The sequence below is a fragment of the Rhincodon typus genome, chromosome 21 (genome assembly GCF_021869965.1).
Source record: "Rhincodon typus isolate 14 chromosome 21, sRhiTyp1.1, whole genome shotgun sequence".
Taxonomy (NCBI): Eukaryota; Metazoa; Chordata; class Chondrichthyes; order Orectolobiformes; family Rhincodontidae; genus Rhincodon; species Rhincodon typus.
The window spans coordinates 22958626-22974325 of NC_063352.1; the positions used below are offsets into that span (position 1 = coordinate 22958626).

Sequence of the window (15700 nt, forward strand, 5' to 3'; positions counted from 1 at the left end):
TGCTGCTTGGCCTGCTGTGTTCATCCAGCCCTGCACCTTGTTGTCTCACCACCTCAATTAGCTTTAATTAGCTTTATCTTTAGCTTTAATTCCTATAACAACCTCAGCCAGAGTTTAGCTTTAGCGATGCCATACCCAAGAAATGCCTTTTCAAAAACCTCTTCAGTTTCACTTGAGTTTAAAGAGTCATCTGACAATCAAACTTGTTGCAGATGTGTCAGCCTTCATTGTGTGCTAAGTCAGAGAGACATAAGTAAATATACTCTAGTAGGTTATTCAACATTTTTTAAAAAAAACTGTCCTCAGTCTTGTTTATGGGTGCTGTCCATTCATTAACATCATGTAACAATATCAAATTGAGACAGTCATCTGGTGGATTTTAGTGATTTTGTTCTCAAGTTTCAGTAAAAATCCAATTAAGTAATAATTAAAGAATTTACTCACACTGCTGTTCTTTACTTTTAAGAAACCTGCTTTTCCCAGTTCATGGGATTTTAGTACCTGCTAAGAGTGCATCTATTAGCAACACACATCGCCTGTTGGAATATCTGGGTTTTACATGGATTTGTATTTGCTAAGTTTGTGTTTAGACATGGCAGGGGACGTAGACATGATTTGGACAGAATCAGTGAATGGGCAAATGCACAGAGGATGTAGTCTAATGCAGATAAGTATGAAGTTATCCACTGTGGTAGCAAAAATAGGAAGGCAGATTATTATTTGAATGGTTATAAATTGAGAGAGTGGAACGTTTAACAAGACCTGGGTATCGTTGTGCACCAGTCACTGAAAGTAAACACACAGGTGCAGCAGGCAGTAAAGAAGGCAAACTGTATGTTGGCCTTTATAAAGAGAGGAAAGGGATGTACAGGAACAAGGATGCTTTGCTGCAATTATACAGGGCATTGGTGAAGCCACACCTGGGATATTATGTGCAGTTTTGATCTCCTTATCTAAGGAAAGATGTGCTTTTAATCGAGGGAGTGCAGTGAAGGTTTATCAAATTGATTTCTAGGATGGCAGGACTGACGTATGAAGAGAGATTGAGTTGGTTAGGATTATATTCACTGGAGTTTAGAAGAATGACGGGAGATCTCATAGCAACCTATAAAATTCTAACAGGACTGGACAGGATATGGAGGTGCAGGTGTTGGACTGGGGTGGATAAAGTCTGAAGTCACACAACATCAGGTTATAGTCCAACGGGTTTATTTGAAATCACAACCTTTCGGAGAGTAGCCCCTGACTTCACATGATGATGTCACGTGATTTCTGACTTTGTCTCTTGGGTATTGTAGGGTTTCCTCCACTGTTCCCACTGATCTACATTGGCTTCCATTCCAGCAACACTCTGATTTTAACATTTCCATCCATTTTTTTTCAGATCCCTTGATGATCTCACTTATGTTTCTTACCTCCTCCAGCCTTGCAATCCTTTGCACTCTCCTAATTCAGACCCCTGGTCTATTGCTCCACCACTGATGACCACATCTTTAGCAGTCTGCACCCTAAATTCTGGGACTTGCTCCATTCACCTCTTTGTTTCTACCAGGCCCCTTCTTTAAGATGTTTGTGGGAGAAAATAGAATAAATTTTTGACTAAACATTCAGCATCTGTCCCACTGTTTCCTCATGTAGTTTGACGTCAAGGTTTATTTGGTATCATTCCTGTGAATTGCTTTGGGGTAATGCTGATGACTCCTTCCTTTTAAAGAGGAGAAAAAAAAATACTACACCACTCGAAGTGCTGTGATTTAACTGGAAATGCCTCACTTTAGCAAATCAAAGCCCAAGCGGATTTAGAAAGAGTATGAGGATTTCAAGTGAACATGGGCTCAGTTCAGAGGTAATCTGAAGTTGGTTCTCGCCAGGTTTATAAGGAAGGAGAAAGAGGGCCATAATCTTGGTGTAATTAAAGGTGATATGGTTTTAAATGTGCCCTGTTCTGAGGAACAAGGGATCTTGGGTTTCAAGTCCATAGCTCCCTGAAAGTGACCACGCAAGTAGGTAGGGTGGCAAAAAAGGCGTATGCCTTTATGGATTAGGGAATTGAGAACAAGAGTCAGGATGCCATGTTGCAACTTTATAAGACTTTAATTAGGCCACACTTACAGTATTGCATTCAGTTCTGGTTGCCACATTACAGAAGGATGTGGAGGCTGTGAAGAGGGTGCAGAAGAGGTTTACCAGGATGCTGCCTGGATTAGAGGGTATGAACTATAAGGTGAGGCTAGAAAAACTCGTTGTTTTATCCGCAGGAGTGGAGGCTGAGGGGGAGACTTGATAGAAATCTATAAAATTATGAGATGCATTGGTAGGGTTGATGTCAGAATCTTCTGCCCAGAGCTGAAATGTCTTATGATAGGGGGGATTCATTTAAGGTGAAAGGGGTAAAGTTCAAAGGAGGTGTGAGGGGCAAGTTTTTACAGAGAGTGGTAGGACTCCGGTAGGTAGATACGATAGGGACATTTAAGGGCGTTTTATATAAGCACATGAATATGCAAGGAATGGAGGGATACGGACGAAGGGCAGGCAGAAGGGATTAGTTTAGTTTGGCGTCACGTTCGGCACAACAGGTCTATGTTCTAAGGACTAGCTGCAGTCAATATTTGAGTGGGATGTTTGAGCTTTTCTGGGTGCAGATGGCTATACCACTGAGCGGTGCTGTCGAGTACAGTCGTGTGTTCATTTCAGCCCCTAATTCTGATGGAACAAGCAGGAATTGACGAAGGGATTAAATTAAAACGAAGGTACTTTTGTCAATTTCCCTCATTAAAATGCCAGCATTCATGTAATGGCGTTGATCTGTGAAGTTTCAGCTTCTGCGGCTGTATTTTACGAATAATTTTCGGGCCTCAAGTTTCTCCCAGTCTCAAGTTGAACTGTCCTAGGGAAGGGTGAGGGGTGTTTCTGTTCAAATTGAGACCGGTCGGCAATCTGAGGCCCGAGATTATAATTTTCAGAGATAGCGCTGGAGTTTTTTTTTTCAAAAAAGAGCAAAGACTCACTAGAGTTACGATTCCCAGGTTTAAACCCGCTCACTGAGACAGAACAGGAAACGCGGTGACATCTGCTGGAAACGCAAGTATTAACATGAGGTAAGATCCAGTATTGACATGTTGTTCAGCCACTGACACGAAACAAAAAGAGAGCAAGTGGAGCTGAACTGCTCTGGTCAGTCCTGCAATGCAACAGCCAGTCTGCACCGAAAAGATCCAATTTATTGCACCTTTTCACAACCTTCAAAACATCCTGGACAACCAACTTGTGTTTTTTTTTTAAATGTAGTTACTGTTATAAAATAGCAAAGGCATCAGTCAGTTTGTAAGAGTAATGTGATAGTGGTAAGTTTTTTGTTTTACTAGATTATCACTAACCAGTGACATAAAGGACTCCCTTGCTCTTCTTTCAAGTAGTGCTGACACACCTACTTACAAGACAGGCTGGTCAGCTGGGCCTTAGTTTTACCATTTCAACTGAAAAACTGCAAGTCCAGTAGTGATTGGCTTACTCGCGTGATCATGTGCTGAAGATGACATTATGTCTTGAGACAGGATCTTGAACCTCTGACCTCTGGATTCAGAAGCAAGTGTACTGTGGACAGAATTGGTCACCTTCTATAAGGTAGGATGTAAATGCAGTGAAAACATTTATCACCCCTGTGACTGATTGAATTTTTGAGAGTATTTTGGGAACTTTTGAGAGCAAATTCACAGGTGCAGTGTACTTTGAATGCTACTTCTCAATTAGAAAAATAGTTTCTATCTAACCTATTATGTTTCCTTTAATATCTTGAAAATTTTAATCAAACCACCACTTAACCTTCTCCAGGGAATGGAATCCCAATTTGTGAAACCTCTTGTCAAATCCAGATATCATTCTAGTAAATTTACATTACACTCCCTACGAAGCCAGTATATCGAGGTGCCCAGAACTGAACAAGGTACTCCAGATGTGGTCTCATCACAGGTTAGTATGGCTAAAACATGACTTCCAAGTCCCCACCCTCTATTCTACTTCCCTAGATATAACATCCAACATTCCATTAGACTTTGATTGTTTTTTGTACCTTTTCATGGCCCCAGAAAATCCATGTACTATGACCTCCCAGACTCATCAGACCTCCAATGTTTCTCAGTTTTCACCATTTAGTAAGTCTTTATATTTTTGTTGAATCCAAAGTGGATGATTTTACATTTTCCTTTTTGAAACCTATTTAACTCAATTGTTCACTCGTAATCTAGCAATATCATTCTATAATTTTAAGCTGCCATTAGCACTGTGTACAATACCATCTATCTTTGTATTAGCAGTATGCGTGCAGCATGGGAGAGGTGATGGTATAGCAGTAATGTCTCTAAACTAGTTAGAATATACCTAGAATACTGAGAACAGTTTTGGTCTCCTTGTCCAAGGAAAGATACGCTGACGTTGGAGGCAGTTCAGAAAAAGTCCACAACATTGATTCTAGGTATGAAGGGATTTTCTTGTAAGGAAAATAGATTGGGCTTGTACTTACTGGAGTTTAGAAGAATGAGGGGTGACCCATTTGAAACCTACAAGATTCTTAGAGGCTTCACAGGGTAGATGTGAAGAAGTTGTTTCTCTTTGCGAATGGGTCCAGGACCAGAGGGCATAATCTCAGAGTAGGAGTAGTCCAGTTGAGACAGAGATGAGGTGAAATTTTTCCAAGGGTAATGAATCTGTGGAATTCTTTACTGCAGAGGGCTGTAGAGGCTGTGTTATTAAATATATTCAAAGCTGAGACAGACAGATTTTTACTCAGTCGGGGAATCAAGTGTTATGAGGAAATGGCAGGAAAGTGGAGTTGAAGATTTTCAGATCAGTCATGATCTCACTGAATGTCCTAGCAGACTCAATGGGGCTGAATGGCCTCCTTCTGCTCTTACATCTTTTGTATTTATAGAAAACTAACAAGCTTGAGGATTGGGAATAATTTCTTATTTGGGAAAGGAGGTTGATTAAGAGGGAATAAATATAGTACGAGAGTAAACTTGCAAAGAATATGAAAATGTGTTAAAAAATTAATGAAGACAGACGTCCCTTATAATCTGAAATGAAAGAATTTATAATGAAGAACAAGGAAATGACTAACATTCAAACAACTATTTTAGTTCTGTCACAACGACAAAAAATACTTTCAAGAAAAACTAGGGTACCAAGAGTCTAGTGAGGAGGAATTAAAGAAAATTAGAATGTGCTAGGGAAATGAATGGGGCTGAAAGCTTCCTAAATCTCCAATGCCTAATAATCTACATCCCAGAACACTAAGGGATGTGGCCCTGGAAAAAGTGAAATTGATGGTTGTCATCTTCCAAAGTTTTGTAGATTTTAAAACAATCCTGGCAGATTGTAGGGTGGCAAAGGTAACCCCATTATTTTAAAAATAAAAGGAGAAAACAGGTGAGGAGGAAAAGGAAAAGAAGCAGACATGTGTTTGGATTTTTCAGAATGCATTTGATGAAGTACCACATAATATTTTAGGGTGCAAAATTAAAGCATGTGGGATTGGTAGCAATATACTGGTCAGGAAACAGTAGAAACAAATGGATCATTTTCAATGTGAAATGTGGTGAACAATGTGGTACAATAGGGATCAGTGCTTGGTACACAGCTATTCTCAGTACAATCAATGATGTGGATGAGAGAATCAAATGTAACATTTCTGATTTTGTTGACAGCATGAAATTTGGTGGGATTGTGAGTGCTGAACATGATGTAAAAAGTCTTTGAGATGATTTGAGGTTGTGAGTGTGAATAAGTGTGAAGTTCTGCACTTCTGTGGGACAAACAGAATGGCAGGGTATTATTTAAACATTGATTGGGGAATGTTGATAGGCAGAGTGATCTGATTGTCCTTGTACACTAGTCATTGAAAGAAGTATTCAGGTTCAGAAAGGAGTTAGGAAGGCAAATGGTATGTTGGCTTTTATTGTAAAAGGATTTAAGTACAGGAGCAGGGATAGCTTGTTGCAGCTGTACAGGGGATCGGTGAGACCACACCTGGGGTATTTGTGCAGATTTGATTGATTGATTGATTTATTGTCACATATACCTAAGTACAGTGAAAAGCTTTGTTTATGAGCAGTACAGGCAGATGATAGTAAGCAAGGACGTTCAGATCAAAAAGACTTAGACAGAGGCATACAAGTTACATTGCACAGAGTGTGCGTTAGATCAATGTTAGCAAGATCAACACTATTTGAGACAAGAGAGTCCATTCATCAATCTAATAACAGCTGGGAAGAAGCTGTTCCTGAACCTGCTTGTGCTTCTGTATCTTCTGCCTGATGGAAAAGGTGGTAGGAGGTTATTACTGGGTTGAGATAGGACCTTGATGATGTTGGCAGCCTTTCTGTGGAAGTGAGCCATGTAAGTGGAGTCTATTGATGGAAGGTTGGCTTCCGTGATGGTCTGGGCTGTGCACACCATCTTCTGTAGTTTCTTACGGTCCTGGACAGAGCAGTTGCCGTACCAGGCCGTTATGTACTCGGACAGTATGCTTTCAATGGTGCAGCTGTAGAAGTTGGTGAGGGACCTTATGGATGTACCAAATTTCCTGAGCCACCTGAGGAAGAAGAGATGTTGTTGGCCTTCTTGACCGTCGCATCCACATGGAAGTCCAGGACAGGTTGTTGATTATCATAACTCCAAGGAACTTTACACTCTACCCGCTCAACCTCAATTCCATTGATGTAGATGGGGGCGTGTTCTCCTCTTTTCTTTCTGAAATCAATGATCAGTCCTTTAATTTTTCAGACGTTGAGAGAGAGGTTGTTATCATTGCACCATGTCACCAAGCTGCCTGTCTCCCTTCTGTATTTTGACTTGTCATTGTTGGATATCTGTCTCACTTATGGTGGCAACACAGTCGTAGTCTCCTTACCTAAAAAGAATATCTTGTCGTAGAGGGAGTGCAGCAAAATTTCACCAATCTGATTCCTTGAATGGCAGGATTTAATACTTTCTCGAAAAAATTCAATTGAAAACTTACCTGTTAAGACAGAAAAGGCAGGATTGTTGTGTAAGGACAGATTAGACTGACTGGACCTATATTCACTTGAGTTTAGAAGAATGAGAGGGCATCTCATTGAAGCACACAAAATTCTGCCAGGGCTGGACAGACTGCACACAGGAGTGATGTTTAGCCTGGCTGGAGGGAGGGGTGGGATTGGGTAATGTTCTAGAACTGAGAGATGGGGGCATAGTCTACAGATGTAGGTAGGCCATTTGGGATTGAGAGGAGAAGAGGGCAGTAAATGTGTGGAATTTTCTACCACAGAAAGCTGTGGAGGCGAAGTCCATAAGACCATAAGATATAACAGCAGAGTTAGGCCATTTGGCCTAATGAATCCACTCCACCATTCAATCATGGCTGGTATGTTTCTCATTCCCATTCTCTTGCCTTCTCCCTGTAACCCTTTATCACCTTACTAACCAAGAACCTATCTATTTCTGCCTTAAATACACTCGATGACTGGGCCTCCACAGCCTTCTGTGGCAATGAGTTCCACAGATTAACCACATTCTGGCTGAAAAAATTCCTCCTCATCTCAGTTCTAAAGATCGTCCTTTCACTCTGAGGCCCTCTCCTAGTGGAAACATCTTCTCCACATCCACTCTATCAAGGCCTCCCAGTATTTCATAAGTTACAATGAGATCTCCCTCATTTTCCTGAACTCCATGGAATACAGACCCAGAGTCCTCAACTGCTCCTCATATGACAAACCCTTCATCCCTGGGATCATTCTTACACCCCCTCCAATGCCAACACATTCTTCCTTAGATACAAGGCCCAAAACTGCTCACAATATTCCAAATACATTCTGACCAGAGCCTACAGACCCTCGACAGTACATTTCTGCTTTTATATTCTAGCCCTCTTGCAATGAATGCTAACGTTGCAGTTGCCTTCCTAATTGCCAATTCAACCTGTATGTTAACCTTAAGAGAATCCCAAGTCCCTTTGTCCTTCAGATTTCCAAAGTCTTTCTCCATTTCGAAAATAATCCACATCTCTATTCTTCTGACCAAAGTGCATAACTTTACATTATATTCCATCTGCCACATCTTTTCCCATTCTCCTCGCCTGTCCAAGTCTTTCTGCAGCCTCCCTGCTTCCTCAGCACTATCTGCCCTTCCACCTATCTTTGTGTCATCTTGAAACTTAGCAACATGGCCCTCAGTTCCTTCATCCAGATCATCGTTGATGTATAATGTGAATAGTTGTGGTCTCAACACTGACCCTTGCAGAACTCCACTAATCACTGGCTGCCATCCTGAAAAAGACCCCTTTAGTCTCACACTCTGCCTCTGCCAGTCACCCAACCTCTATCCATGCCAGTACCTTACCCTAACAACTATGGAATCTTATTTAGCAGCTTCCCGTCTGGCACCTTGTCAAAGGCCTTCTGAAAACCCAAATAGATCAAGTCTGCTGGCTCTCCTTCGTCTAACTTGCTTGTTACCACCTCAAAGAATTTTAACAGATTTGTCCGGCATGACCGCCCTCTGATGATCAGGTATACTGGCTCAGCCCTTTTCTTACCATGCACTTCCAAGTACTCTGCAATCTTATCCTTAATAATGGGCTCTTAAATATTACCAATGGCCAAGGTCAGGCTAACTGGTCTATGATTGTCCAACTTCTGCCTCTCTCCCTTTTTAAGCAGGGGCATTACATTAGCCATTATCCATTCCTCTGGGACCCTCCCTGACTCCAATGATTCCTGAAAGATCACCATCAATGCCTTCACAATCTCCTCAGCTATCTCCTTCAGCAACCTGAGGTGTAGTTCATCTGGTCTGGGTGATTTATCCACCTTCAGACTATTCAGCTTCTCCATACCTTCTCCTGAATGATGGCCACTACACTCACCATTACTCCCTGACTCTATTGAAGTTCTGGTCTGCTACTGGTGTCTTCCACCATGAAGACTGATGCAAAGTACCTATTCAGTTTCTCCATTATTTCTTTAGTCCCTGTAACAACACCAGCCCTCATTTTTTCCAGCAGTTTAGTATCCACTCTTTCCTCTTTCTTACCATTTAGGTGTCTTTAAAAAACTCTTGCAATCTTCTTTTATATTACTAGTTAGTTTACTCTCATATTTCATCTTCACCTCCCATATTGCTTTTTTAGTTATCCTGTGCTGGTTTTTAAAGGCCTGTAGCTCCCACTAATCGTCACCACGTTGTATGCTGTTCCTGACTTCCTGCATCAGCCAGTGGTTGCCTCATCCTCCCCTGCATATGTTTCTTCTTCCTTGGGGTGAATTTCTGCTGTGGCTCCCAAATTAACCCCAGAAACCGCTGTCATTGCTGCTCCACTGTTTTCCCTACTAGGCTCCCCTTACAATCAACTCTGGTCAGCTCCTCCCTCAGACTCTATTTCACTTTTTGCTATTGATTTAAGTTCATTTCTTACTAATAAGGCAACTCCTCCCTCTCTGCCCATCTGCCTGTCCTTTCAATAGGACGCATATCCTAGGATATTTAGTTCCCAGCCCTGAACCCCTTGCATTCATGATTCTGTGATACCCACAACATCGTACCCCCCAATTTCAATCTGCACCATAAGCTCATTTACCTTGTTTCGTATACTGCATACTTTGAAGTACAACACCCTCAGTCCTGCATTGATTGCCTCCCTTGTCATAGTTGTTCCCACATCTGCTGAAGTTAGATTCCTGAGCCTTTTCATACTGTCACATCTGGAAATTTTATTGACCTCTGCTGAGCGCCCACCCCCTCCACTTTTAGCTTTTTCCACAATTTTCCATGAAACTGAACCCACCCCCATACTATTTAAAGCCCTATCTATAGCCTTAGTTATGCGATTCACCAAGACTCTGCTCCCTGTATGATTCAGGTGGAGCCCATCCCATCGGAACAGCTCCCTCCTTCCATAGTAATGGTGCTAATGTCCCATTAATTCAAATCCATTTCTCCCACACCAATCTTTAAGCCACATGTTTACATCTTTAATATTGTTGACCCTGTGTCAATTACCTTGTGGCTCAGGTAGTTACTCAGAGATTACCACGTTTTTGCTTCTGCGTTTTAATTTAGCCCCTAGCTGCTCATATTCCCTCAGCAGAACCTCTTTTCTCTTTCTACCTATATCGTTGTTACCTTGTGGACCCCAACAACTGGATCTTTTCACTTCCACTCCCACTCCTGTGCAGCCCAGATAAGATATCCTGAACCTGGGCACCAGGCAGGTAACACAGCCTTCAGGACTCTTTCTGAAGAAGGGTCCCAACCCGAAACGTCAGCTTTCCTGCTCCTCTGATGGTGCTTGGCCTGCTGTGTTCCTTCAGCTCCACACTGTGTTACTTCAGGACTCTTGATCCTGGCCACAGAGAACAGTGTCTACTCTCCTGACTATACTATCCAAATTACAGGTGCACTTCTCTTCCCCGACACTTGAATGGCTCCCTGTAACCACTGAATATATACATCATATTTTAAAAAAAAAAGAAAGAAATAGGTATCCAGATGCTAAAGGCATCAAGGGGTATGTAGAGAGGGCGGGAGTTTAGTACTGAGACAGATGATCTGCCATGATCGTTATAATGGCTGGGCCCCCTCAATTAATCAAATGGCCCCTATTTTCTGTGATTCCAGATCCATGGAAATGTGGTTGAATCGTAACAGTCCTCTGAAGTGATTTAGCAAGGTCACTAAGCTCAAGGGCAATCAGGGACGGTCAACAAAAGCTGTCTTTACTATTTACAATCACATACCATGAAAGAACAAAGTAAAACAAAATTTCTGACATCAAAATTGTGAATAAATAAGTGAGGTCTCAGAACACTGGCTCAGTGGTTAGCACTGCTGCCTCACAGCACCAGGGATCCAGGTTCGATTGCACCCTTGGGCGACTGTCTGTGTGGAGTTTGCACATTCTCCCTGTGTCTGCGTGGGTTTCCTCCCACAGTCCAAAGATGTGCAGGCTAGGTGGATTGGCCATGCTAAATTGCCCATTGTGTTCAGGGATGTGTAGATTAGGTGTGTCCTAGGGGGATGGGTCTGGGTGGGTGGCTCTGAGGGTCAGTGTGGACTTGTTGGCCAAAGGGCCTGTGTTTCCACACTAGGGATTCTAAGTCTAACAGTTCCTCATGGATCACCACTCATCATTCTGCCAATGACAGTACCTGCCCTTTATCCTGAATTAGCTGACTGGCCAATTTCCTGACCAGATCAATAATTTGTGTTCAATTCCAGGACCTGAACTAACAGATTCTTATGAGAGACAGTCTGTATTAAAAACATATACAGACATTCGCCTGTCTGCTTCTTTGGTCGTCTCTTCAAAAAATTTCAATCAGGGCTGCTGAGCATTACCTTTCCTTTACAAATCCATCCTGGTTCTTTCTTGATCTGCTAAAAACTTTTCAATTTGTTCAGTCACCCTATCTTTAATGACAGACTTTAGTAATTTCCTAGCAATAGATGTTAAACTAATTAACCTGTGATTCCCCAGTTTCCCTTTCTTAAATAGTGTAGTAAAGTGCATATCTTCTAACCTAAAGGAACAGTTCCCAAATCAAGAGTAGTTTGCACATTCCCCAACACTATCACTCCAATATCCTCACCTTTTAAAGCCTGGAACGGAAACCATCTCTTCTTGGGGATTTGTTATTTTTTGATGCCATTATTTTCTTCATTTGTGATTTTTGTTTTGTAGAGAGTCAGGGGGAATTACAGCACAGCACCTTTTGGCCCATTGCAAGTGTGTTATTTTAGTTATGTTAATTGTGTAAGTCCCTGTCCTATTTCATTATTGGTTTCCCTGGATATCCAGCAGGCTGACCACTTTCTCCACAGTAACTACTGATCATAAATATTCAGCATGTCCTCCATTTCCTTATTTCATTGAAAATGTCAGAATTATCAGTCAACACGGGATTCACATTGTTCTGGACCACCCTCTCTTCCCAAATAAATGGAAAAACCTTTGTGATTTTGACATTCTTTGCAGGTTTCTTCAATTTCATTCATCCTTTTTGTAACTCTTACTATTTGCTGTGACACCCTTTACTACGTTGCATCTTTGCCATTTACAAGGATGTGTCCTTTAAAGCGTTTTCATATGCTTTATCTTTTATGTTGTATGCTCCTTCTTTCATCATCTGCAGCATTTATTTGGCAAACAGACCTCTTGCTCTTTTGGTATATGAATAATGTTTTGAATAATCTCACTGATCTTGTTGATATTTCCCAGTTTACTGTGTCTCTGTCGCATCACGTTAAAGTCAACATTATCTATGTCTCAAATTTAGCCGAGGCTGTAAGTTGTGGGATCCCCTCTTGCTCTCCACCTCTTGCACCTCTTTGAAGACAAAAACTGCCTTTTTGCTGAAGCTCTTGGTCATCTGTCCTAATAGTTCATGTACCAAAAATGTTAATGTTAATATTGCTTCTTGCAAAGTACGCTGTTTAAGCAGCTTTGCAAATGCAAACTGATAGTGAAATTAGTAAGTGCCTGGTTTTGTTGCAGGGATGACCATTGAAACTAAATATCAACACATGGACTGCACAAAATGGAGCAGACAACACTCAAACCTAGACTGATTGTCCAAAGGTAGATGAGCTATGCAGAGATAGTAGTGTCAGTAGTACCCTCTCCAATCAGAAAAGGCACAAGGTTATGAGTGTTCCAAGCCCTGTTTAAAATGTATTCTTGATATGGGCATCACTGACAAACCTAAAGTTTACTGCCCATCGTTGAATGCCTTCAGAAAGTGGTAAGCTTTTTAGTTGAATCGTTTCAGTCCAATTGCTTTTTTTTCTTTCCCTTAACAGTGATTACACTTCAAGAGTCATCCACTGATTGCAAATCCTTTTGGGATGATCTAATATCATGAAAGGTGCTACAGAAATGCAATATCTTCCTTGTAGCTGTTTTGAAACAACTTTAGATACTTCAGAGTAGTTTCAGTCAACTATGTTGGTGTAGAATGAGAATTCCATATAGGCCAAATCTCACAGATACAGATTTCCATTCCTAAAGGACATCAGTCTTACCGACATCAGTTCTTTTCAATTGTAGAATTTTAAAGTCAAATTCTGAAGTTTCTATGTTGGAATTTGAAGTTACATTCGAGGAGAACAAATACTTATATTTATATACCTTTAACATCACAAGACACTTCACATGAGCATGATGACACTGAGCCACATAAGATGATATTGTTAGGTTTTAGGCAACACCTTCGAGGACAGTGAGATAGAAAGGTTTGTGGAGGGAGTTCCAGAGCTAGTGTTCTGGACTCTGTACACCTGTGTGAATTAAATCAGTCAATTAGCATATCCTGTCACATGATCTAATGTGCACTTGCAGGAGGAGGAAAGAAAATACAAAACTTGAATCAATAGTCATCTCTCACCAAATAAACGTTCTCCCTTTCTTCTTCTTCCTTTCATTCCAGTGTTCGTTTCTTACGATTGATCCAGTTAAACAGTGAAGCTCAGGTACAGGGGACGGGATGAACGAACACTCTCTACATACACAGCATTTGTTGTTCATTAAGTGAAGATACTGGGATTGAGAGGTGCCATGTCACTCTGTGTCTGTGCAGCAGTGATTTGATATGGTCTCCAGTGACAGGGTTTGTTGTTCTGGGAGGAACATCTCTCACCTCTCAGCAGCTACGTCAACAAATATTAGCCTGCTGCGGAATGTATGGAAAGGAGCTGTGTTCACTAAAGGATTACTCTGCAACTATGTGCTACATGACAACCATAAATTGAGAATCTCAAGGGATTTAAGAGATAAATAATGGATATTCAGGAATAAGTTACCAACTGGTATCTAATTAAGAGTTGAGGGACTATATAGAATAGTGGATTTGAAGTTATAGACTGCAATCCAATCGGAGCTGAGATGGTATTTGGTGCATTCTTTGTACACAGTTCTTGGAGTCCTTGAGGTGTAATTGTTTCTGTATCTCCTATGAAGGTCATGGAGTCCTGGACAGAACAGTGATTGTCGCTGCAAATTATTGTTTCACTGAGAGCTTAGACCAGACCTGTGGCTTACCTGCAATCTATACTGGTTAGCTTGTTAGAGTGTAGAATTTCAATACAGAAATGGACCATTTGGCTCATCTGATCTAAGCTGATGCTCATGTATTACTAACTATTGGTATTGCTAGTTAATACGAGACAGACCTGAGATAAGGGGAGCATTTTCAGGCTGGCAACCTGTAACTAATGGAGTGCCACCAGGATCACTGCTGGGGCTACAATTATTCTCAACATATGACATGTACTTGGAAAGGCAAGGACTAATTAGGGATACTCAGCATGGCTTTATATGTGGGAAATCGTGTCTCACGAACTTGATGAAGTAACAAAGAGGATTGATGAGGGCAGAGCATTGGACATGATCTATGTGGACTTCAGTAAGGTTCAGTAAGACAAGGTTCCTCATGCTAGACTGGTTACCTCACATAGAACATAGGGAGAACTAGCCATTTAGATACAAAACTGGCTTTAAGGTAGAAGACAAAGGGTAGTGGTGTTTGGGTTGCTTTTCAGAATGGAGCCTGTGACCAGTGGTGTGCCACAAAGGTCAGTGCTCGGTCCACTGTTTTTTGTCATTTATATAAATGATTTGGATGTGAACATAGGAGGTACAGTTAGTAAGTTTGCAGATGACACCAAAATTGGAGGTATTGTGGACAGTGAAGAAGGTTACCTCAGAGTACAACAAGATCTCGATCAGATGGGCTGATGGGCCAAGGAGTGGCAAATGGAGTTTAATTTAGATAAATGTGAGGTGTTGCATTTTGGAAAGGCAAATCAGGGCAGAGATACATGAGGAATCTTGTTCCTGAACAAAGATGTTGGAGTGCAGGTTCATAGTTCCTTGAAAGTGGAGTCACAGGTAGAGAGGATAGTGAAGGCGGCATTTGGTATGCTTGCCTTTACTGGTCAGTGCATTGAGTATAGGAGCTGGGAGGTCATGTTGCGGCTGTACAGAACATTCGTTAGGCCAGTTTTGGAATACTGCATGCAATTCTAGTCTTCCTGCTATGGGAAAGATGTTGTGAAACTTGAAAGGGTTCAGAAAAGATTTACAAGGATGTTGCCAGGGCTGGAGACTTTGCGCTATAGGGAGAGGCTGCGGTTGCTTTCCCTAGAGCATCAGAGAGTGAGGGGTGATTTTTTTAGAAGTTTATAAAATCATGAGAGGCATAGATAGGGTGAATAGGCAAGGCCCCAGGGTAAAGGGAGTCCAAAATAAAGGGCATACGTTTAAGGTGAGAGGGGAAAGATATAAAAGGGACCGAAGGGGCAATGTTTTCGCACAGAGGGTGGTCGGTGTATGGAATGTGCTGCCAGGGAAGTGGTAGAGGCTGGTACCGTTACAACAGTTAAAAGGCAACTGGATGGGTATATGAATAGGAAGGGTTTAGAGTGATATGGGCCAAATGCTGGCAAATGGGACTAGATTAATTTAGGATATCTGGTCAGCATGGACGAGTTGGACCAAAGGGTCTGTTTCCAGGCTGTACAGCTCTATAACTCTGAGAGTCTTATGTTAATGTACTAACACTTTTATGGATAATACAAAAATAGGTCAGCAGGCAATAGTAAGGATGACACAAGAAGTCTACAGAGGGATATAGAGATAGTAAGAACTGCCGATGCTGGAGTCCGAGATAAC

The 15700-nt window shown here is 41.5% G+C and overlaps 2 protein-coding genes across 12 annotated transcripts in view; one reads left to right on the forward strand and one right to left on the reverse strand.

Moving 5' to 3' along the window:
- The window catches only part of gaa2 (alpha glucosidase 2), a 61973-nt gene extending 58844 nt beyond the window's left edge, over nucleotides 1-3129 (reverse strand). The window contains exon 1 of the mRNA XM_048609340.1: nucleotides 3009-3129. The gene's annotated coding sequence lies outside the window, so the exon portion shown is untranslated. The remainder of the gene's footprint in view (nucleotides 1-3008) is intronic.
- The window catches only part of mettl4 (methyltransferase 4, N6-adenosine), a 51233-nt gene continuing 37968 nt past the window's right edge, over nucleotides 2436-15700 (forward strand). For 5 of the 11 annotated variants that reach the window (XM_048609344.1, XM_048609345.1, XM_048609346.1 and 2 more), the window contains exons 1-3: nucleotides 2636-2750; nucleotides 3027-3098; nucleotides 3555-3624. The gene's annotated coding sequence lies outside the window, so the exon portion shown is untranslated. Of the gene's footprint in view, nucleotides 2447-2635; nucleotides 2751-3026; nucleotides 3099-3550; nucleotides 3625-15700 lie in introns of those variants that run through there. The other 6 variants (XM_048609349.1, XM_048609356.1, XM_048609347.1 and 3 more) reach the window with 5 other exon arrangements.